The following is an 8,496-nucleotide window of genomic DNA, read 5'->3' on the forward strand; positions in this document are numbered from 1 at the left end:
AGCACTGCTATTATTTCTAGGATGCACTGTGAAGAGCGCTGCTATTATTTCTAGGATGCACTGTGAGGAGCACTGCTATTATTTCTAAGATGCACTGTGAGGAGCACTGCTATTATTGTAAGGATGCACTGTGAAGAGCACTGCTATTATTTCTAGGATGCACTGTGAGGAGCGCTGCTATTATTTCTAGGATGCACTGTGAGGAGCGCTGCTATTATTTCTAGGATGCACTGTGAAGAGCGCTGCTATTATTTCTAGGATGCACTGTGAGGAGCACTGCTATTATTTCTAAGATGCACTGTGAGGAGCGCTGCTATTATTTCTAGGATGCACTGTGAAGAGCGCTGCTATTATTTCTAGGATGCACTGTGAAGAGCGCTGCTATTATTTCTAGGTTGCACTGTGAGGAGCACTGCTATTATTGTAAGGATGCACTGTGAGGAGCGCTGCTATTATTTCTAGGATGCACTGTGAGGAGCACTGCTATTATTTCTAGGATGCACTTTGAGGAGCACTGCTATTTTTTCTAGGATGCACTGTGAGGAGCGCTGCTATTATTTGTAAGGATGCACTGTGAGGAGCACTGCTATTATTTCTAGGATGCACTGTGAGGAGCGCTGCTATTATTTCTAGGATGCACTGTGAGGAGCACTGCTATTATTTCTAGGATGCACTGTGAGGAGCACTGCTATTATTTCTAGGATGCACTGTGAGGAGCACTGCTATTATTTCTAGGATGCACTGTGAGGAGCACTGCTATTATTTCTAGGATGCATTGTGAGGAGCACTGCTATTATTTCTAGGATGCTTTGTGAGGAGCACTGCTATTATTTCTAGGATGCACTGTGAGGAGCACTGCTATTATTTCTAGGATGCACTGTGAGGAGCACTGCTATTATTTCTAGGATGCACTGTGAGGAGTACTGCTATTATTTCTAGGATGCACTGTGAAGAGCACTGCTATTATTTCTAGGATGCATTGTGAGGAGCGTTGCTATTATTTCTAGGATGCACTGTGAAGAGCACTGCTATTATTTCTAGAATGCACGGTGAGGAGCACTGCTATTATTTCTAGAATGCACTGTGAAGAACACTGCTATTATTTCTAGGATGCACTGTGAGGAGCACTGCTATTATTTCTAGGATGCACTGTGAGGAGCACTGCTATTATTTCTAGGATGCACTGTGAGGAGTACTGCTATTATTTCTAGGATGCACTGTGAAGAGCACTGCTATTATTTCTAGGATGCACTGTGAAGAGCGCTGCTATTATTTCTAGGATGCACTGTGAGGAGCGCTGCTATTATTTCTAGGATGCACTGTGAGGAGCACTGCTATTATTTCTAGGATGCACTGTGTAGAGCGCTGCTATTATTTCTAGGATGCACTGTGAGGAGCGCTGCTATTATTTCTAGGATGCACTGTGAAGAGCGCTGCTATTATTTCTAGGATGCACTGTGAGGAGCACTGCTATTATTTCTAGGCTGCACTGTGAGGAGCGCTGCTATTATTTCTAGGATGCACTGTGAGGAGTGCTGCTATTATTTCTAGGATGCACTGTGAAGAGCGCTGCTATTATTTCTAGGATGCACTGTGAAGAGCACTGCTATTATTTCTAGGATGCACTGTGAGGAGCACTGCTATTATTTCTAGGATGCACTGTGAAGAGCACTGCTATTATTTCTAGGATGCACTGTGAAGAGCACTGCTATTATTTCTAGGATGCACTGTGAAGAGAACTGCTATTATTTCTAGGATGCACTGTGAGGAGCACTGCCATTATTTCTAGGATGCACTGTGAAGAGCACTGCTATTATTTCTAGGATGCACTGCGAAGAGCACTGCTAATATTTCTAGGATGCACTGTGAGGAGCACTGCTATTATTTCTAGGATGCACTGTGAGGAGCACTGCTATTATTTCTAGGATGCACTGTGAGGAGCACTGCTATTATTTCTAGGATGCTCTGTGAGGAGCACTGCTATTATTTCTAGGATGCACTGTGAGGAGCACTGCTATTATTTCTAGGATGCACTGTGAGGAGCACTGCTATTATTTCTAGGATGCTCTTTGAGGAGCACTGCTATTATTTCTAGGATGCACTGTGAGGAGCACTGCTATTATTTCTAGGATGCACTGTGAGGAGCACTGCTATTATTTCTAGGATGCTCTGTGAGGAGCGCTGCTATTATTTCTAGGATGCACTGTGAGGAGCACTGCTATTATTTCTAGGATGCACTGTGAGGAGCACTGCTATTATTGTAAGGATGCTCTGTGAGGAGCACTGCTATTATTTCTAGGATGCTCTGTGAGGAGCACTGCTATTATTTCTAGGATGCTCTGTGAGGAGCACTGCTACACAATTCCACGCGTTGTCACTTGTTTTATGCCATCAACCTTATTTATCTTTACTCAGCACGACATAAATATCAATTCAACACTGACATGCGGGGGGACGCCCAGCACAAGGATCCTGCCCCCCCCCCCCCCCTCGTACACATGCAAAAGCATCACACGGCGGCGATGCTGTCTCATGTTTAGGGTTGCCCTCTGCCTACACATCCTACCTGCCATGGCAGACGGCAATCTACCATCTTTGGGTTGCAGCAGCTGCACATGATGTCACACATGCATTGTCTGCACCGCGCCCACAAAACGCTGACATCCCCCCTCCTGCCCCTTGAACACCTCTCCCTGTTAATCAGTCAGAGGCGTTCGCAGATGTGAGATGATGTTGCATCTTACGGTGTGTGCACGAGCAGTGCTGCTTCTGTGCGTGGGCACACTGGCCCCAGCATGCAAACACAATGGTACCAGCCAGGGGCGTAGCTATGCCAATCGTCAGGGCCGGCTCCAGGCATCCTAGCACCTCGAGCGAGAAATTTTGAAGTGCCCCCCCCCAACCCCCACCTAATAGTTTTGTTAACAGAAAATTAATTTCACTATAGAAAATGATCCACAAAAAAAAAAAAAATTTGCAAAATATTCCATTTATTGATTACATAACCTGTCTCTCAATAAGCAATAGCATGAGTAAACAATATAAATACTGTTATGGGTATTGATGCATTAAATACTCCTTTTCTCAATGATACAGCACCAGTAGACAAAAAGAAGATACTGTTCACTAATTTATTTATATTGTCAATTTGATTAAATAATTTGTTTCTACTTGTAAGCACGAATTTTGTTTTTTGGGTATGCGATTCAGCAGCGCCTACTGTACTGTTTAATATTAATCGATTAAAGACTCCATTTCTCAATGATACAGCACCACTAGAGAAAAAAAAGAAGAGACTGCTCTGGACATAGATCCATTAAAGACTCTCAACAATACAACAGCCTGAGAAGACAAAAAAGAAGAGACTGCTCTGGACATAGATCCATTAAAGACTCAACAATACAACAGCCTGAGAAGCCAAAAAAGAAGAGACTGCTCTGGACATAGATCCATTAAAGACTTTCTCAACAATACAACAGCCTGAGAAGACAAAAAAGAAGAGACTGCTCTGGGCATAGATCCATTAAAGACTCTCAACAATACAACAGCCTGAGAAGACAAAAAAGAAGAGACTGCTCTGGACATAGATCCATTAAAGACTCTCAACAATACAACAGCCTGAGAAGACAAAAAAGAAGAGACTGCTCTGGACATAGATCCATTAAAGACTTTCTCAACAATACAACAGCCTGAGAAGCCAAAAAAGAAGAGACTGCTCTGGGCATAGATCCATTAAAGACTCTCAACAATACAACAGCCTGAGAAGCCAAAAAAGAAGAGACTGCTCTGGACATAGATCCATTAAAGACTCTCAACAATACAACAGCCTGAGAAGACAAAAAAGAAGAGACTGCTCTGGACATAGAGCCATTAAAGACTCTCAACAATACAACAGCCTGAGTAGACAAAAAAGAAGAGACTGCTCTGGACATAGATCCATTAAAGACTTTCTCAACAATACAACAGCCTGAGAAGACAAAAAAGAAGAGACTGCTCTGGACATAGATCCATTAAAGACTCTCAACAATACAACAGCCTGAGAAGACAAAAAAGAAGAGACTGCTCTGGACATAGATCCATTAAAGACTCTCAACAATACAACAGCCTGAGAAGCCAAAAAAGAAGAGACTGCTCTGGACATAGATCCATTAAAGACTCTCAACAATACAACAGCCTGAGAAGACAAAAAAGAAGAGACTGCTCTGGACATAGATCCATTAAAGACTCTCAACAATACAACAGCCTGAGAAGACAAAAAAGAAGAGACTGCTCTGGACATAGATCCATTAAAGACTCTCTCAACAATACAACAGCCTGAGAAGACAAAAAAGAAGAGACTGCTCTGGACATAGATCCATTAAAGACTCTCAACAATACAACAGCCTGAGAAGCCAAAAAAGAAGAGACTGCTCTGGGCATAGATCCATTAAAGACTCTCAACAATACAACAGCCTGAGAAGCCAAAAAAGAAGAGACTGCTCTGGACATAGATCCATTAAAGACTCTCAACAATACAACAGCCTGAGAAGACAAAAAAGAAGAGACTGCTCTGGACATAGATCCATTAAAGACTCTCAACAATACAACAGCCTGAGAAGCCAAAAAAGAAGAGACTGCTCTGGACATAGATCCATTAAAGACTCTCAACAATACAACAGCCTGAGAAGCCAAAAAAGAAGAGACTGCTCTGGACATAGATCCATTAAAGACTCTCAACAATACAACAGCCTGAGAAGACAAAAAAGAAGAGACTGCTCTGGACATAGATCCATTAAAGACTCTCAACAATACAACAGCCTGATAAGACAAAAAAGAAGAGACTGCTCTGGGCATAGATCCATTAAAGACTCTCTCAACAATACAACAGCCTGAGTAGACAAAAAAGAAGAGGAGACTGCTCTGGGCATAGATCCATTAAAGACTTTCTCAACAATACAACAGCCTGAGTAGACAAAAAAAGAAGAGACTGCTCTGGGCATAGATCCATTAAAGACTCCAACACTCAAGAATATCCAATATAGGAATATTGAGTTAAAAAAAAAAAATTATATAGAAAATATTCATCCTCAAGAAAAAACGACTTTTCTTGATTTTTTATTAGCAAAACTTTTGATAAATTCTGAAAAATCTATGTTTTGAGATACATCATTTTCAATCGAAAGGGTTGCTAACGAACTCAACATTTCTTGAGACATAGAGGATCGTAGATACGTTTTTATTAATTTCAATTTTGGGAAGCTTCTCTCTCCACTAGCCACAGAAACTGGTGTTGTTAATAAGATTCTCAAAGAAACCCATGTATTTGGATATAGATCTTCTAGCTTTGATGTTTTGATAAAATTCAGTATGTTGAGTGGAGTTGGCATTGCCATGTTTTCTACAAACTTCTGGATACTGATCAGTTCATCACATAGAGGACCACCTTCAATATCTGCATCCTCACCAGTAGTCAGAGCAAGCTGGAGATCACTGCAGTGCTTTTCAAGCTGCTCTCTATTTGGTAATTCAGTTATCTTGTAAAGGAAACCCCATGTTTCAGCATGCTGATTAAGTTGCTGAAATCTCTCTCGAACGGACATAATAGCTACGTCAAGCAATGTAATAAAAAATTCAACTTCAAATTGTTTCTTAGGTGTTGTAGCAATTTGATCATCTCTACTCTCATAATCAAAATGTCGTTTCACATAACGTATTCTTTTTGTTGCTTGAAATTCAGGGACACCTTCAAGAACTTTTGCAAGCTCTTTGGCACTTGATATAGCATTCTCAAAGCCATTTTTTTTATATTCTTCCAAAAACTTGATACAACCGTGTATTAATTCCACGGTTTTTATTACATCCATACTCTGACTCTGCATCGATTTACTGACTACATCTACTTGAAAAAGTATATCGTACCAAATCACCAACGAAACAAGAAAACTAAAATCTTTCAGCTGACAAGATAAAGTAATTGCTTCATGTGCAATTTCATGGTCATGTTTTTCCTCTTTTTCAGAAAGAGAAATAAGTGCATCATGAATATCTGCAACTTGGTATTGAACCGCTTTCACACTGGAAATTTTAGCCTCCCAACGTGTGTCGCTAGGTCTTTTTAGAGTAAAAGAAATTACATGTTCATTCAAAATCTGCCAACGACTAACAGAAGCAGCAAAAAGAGAGTATAATCGGCCAACAATTCCAAATAAAGACAAAGATTTGATAGAGGATTTTGCTGCATCGCACAGCACAAGGTTCAAGTTATGGCATCCGCAAGGCATAAAAAATGCCAGTGGATTATGTTCTAAGATTCTCTTTTGGACTCCACTATTTTTCCCTTTCATGTTTGCCCCGTTGTCATATCCCTGACCTCTACAATGTTTCAAGTCGATTTTATTTTTTTCAAGCAATTTCAGGAGAACATCTGAAAGACCTTTACCAGTGGAGTCGACTATTGGGGTGAATCCCAAGAACCGTTCACAGATTTCAACATTGTTATTTGTTAGGTCAACATACCTTATAGTCAAAGATAATTGTTCAACATGACTTATGTCTGGTGTACAGTCAGCAATTATTGAAAAATATTTAGCATTTTGTATGAAGGAGATTATTTTAGAATTAACTTCTTCAGCCATTAGTTGAATAAGTTCATTAGTTGAACAAGTTCATTTAAAATATTCTTTCCACAGTAATGAACTGACAGTTCATCTTTCAAAATACGACCAACATGTTCTTGCATAACAGGATCAAATTTTGCCAATAACTGAACAAGTATTTTCCATTGTTTTTGGTATACAATTTATCCGAAGAACCACGAAATGCTATATTATTTTCTGCAAGATACAGAATTATATTCATCAATCTATTCAAAACGTTTGACCAACGCTCTGATTCTTTCACAATTAACAGTTGTTCTACTCTATCAATTGTTTTTCCAGAATTACCGTATATACTCGAGTATAAGTCGACCCGAATATAAGCCGAGGCACCTAATTTTACCACAAAAAAACGGGAAAAATTACTGACTCGAGTATAAGCCTAGGGTGGGAAATGCATGGTGCCGGGGGTTTTCATGCTCAGGGTGTCATACTCGTTGCCAGGGGTTTCATGCGGTAGGTGTTATGCTTGTTGCCAGGGGGTAATGCTTTTTGCTAGGGTTGTGCCCCCAGTGCCACATATACCCCCAGTGACATATATCTCCACACAGTGCCAGATAAAAACATGCCCCCGCTGCTTTGCCCCCAGTAGTTATGCCCCTTCTTTGCCCCCAGTAGTTGTGCACCCTCTTTCATTGCCCCCAGTAGTTATGCCCTCTCTTTCTTTGCCCCCAGTAGTTGTGCCCACTCTTTCATTGCCCCCAGTAGTTATGACCCCTCTTTCTTTGCCCTCAGTATTTGTGCCCCCTTTCTTTGCCCCCAGTAGTTGTTGTGCCACCTTTCTTTGCCCCCTGTTACTGTGCCTCCGTTGCCGCTTACAAACACACAAACACACACTAAAACAATACTCCTGCTTCCCGACCGCTTCTTCTGCTGCTGCGCTGCTCCGTCTGTCCACCCGCTCCGTCTGGCCGCCGCTCCGTCTGGCCGCCCGCTCCGGCGCCCGCTTCCCGGCACCCGATCATCTCTATGGGAGAGACGTCACGACGTCTCTCCCATAGCAACGCCGCACAGACACTAGAGGTCAATAATGACCTCTAGTGTCTGTCCCTGGAGCCGGCTGCAGCGGACGCCCACACAGCCCACGGCGTCTGCTGCAGCCATTGACTCGAGTATAAGCCGAGGGGGGCTTTTTCAGCATAGAAAAATGTGCTGAAAAAGTCGGCTTATACTCGAGTATATACGGTAAGTCTTTTTTCAGTTTCTATCCATGACTCATAAGCCAACATGTGACTTGAAACATTTTCGTGTGCTTTGAGGATTGCAGACACATGACTCCATTCATTGACACCTACACTCCCTAAAAATGATCTTGAGCTACGATCAAAACATAAACAACAGAAACAGAATATGCAATCTTTCGTTTCAGAATACATTAACCATCTACGTTGTATACATTCACCATTGGGAAGTGTACGACTATAATGAACATTTGAGAAATGTCGACCATTTGCATCACGCGGATATTGTTTAAGCTGAACTTGTTGTGGACCTTGAACAACCAACTGATCTATAATTTTAGTATTAAGACATTTAGGCCATACGTCAGGGTCTGATAGATTCAGAAGAGGTGTTGCATATGTTTCGACATCAACCACTTCAGAAACATCAGACTGCAAATCTGGTTCATCTTCCTCTGAAATATCTGCAATATTGTTATTTGATCACACATTGAAGATATCACAGAAGTTGCAGGCAACTCTTCATTAGACTTTTCATTCACAGCTATAGCATTAGACGATGTAAAATAGTCTTGCAGGTTCATAAGTTTCTTTCTACTTTCCTGAAATTCAGCTTCCTTCTCTGCACTTCTTCTTCTGTATTCTGCACCGGATGGTTTCTTTTTACCAGTATTTGCCAT

The 8,496-nt window shown here is 41.3% G+C and overlaps 1 pseudogene; it reads right to left on the reverse strand.

The window, feature by feature from the left end:
* Positions 1–5,066: 5,066 nt before the first annotated feature.
* On the reverse strand, positions 5,067–8,496 carry LOC135035814 (uncharacterized; annotated as a pseudogene).

This window comes from Pseudophryne corroboree, unplaced genomic scaffold, assembly GCF_028390025.1.
Source record: "Pseudophryne corroboree isolate aPseCor3 unplaced genomic scaffold, aPseCor3.hap2 scaffold_612, whole genome shotgun sequence".
Taxonomy (NCBI): domain Eukaryota; kingdom Metazoa; phylum Chordata; class Amphibia; order Anura; family Myobatrachidae; genus Pseudophryne; species Pseudophryne corroboree.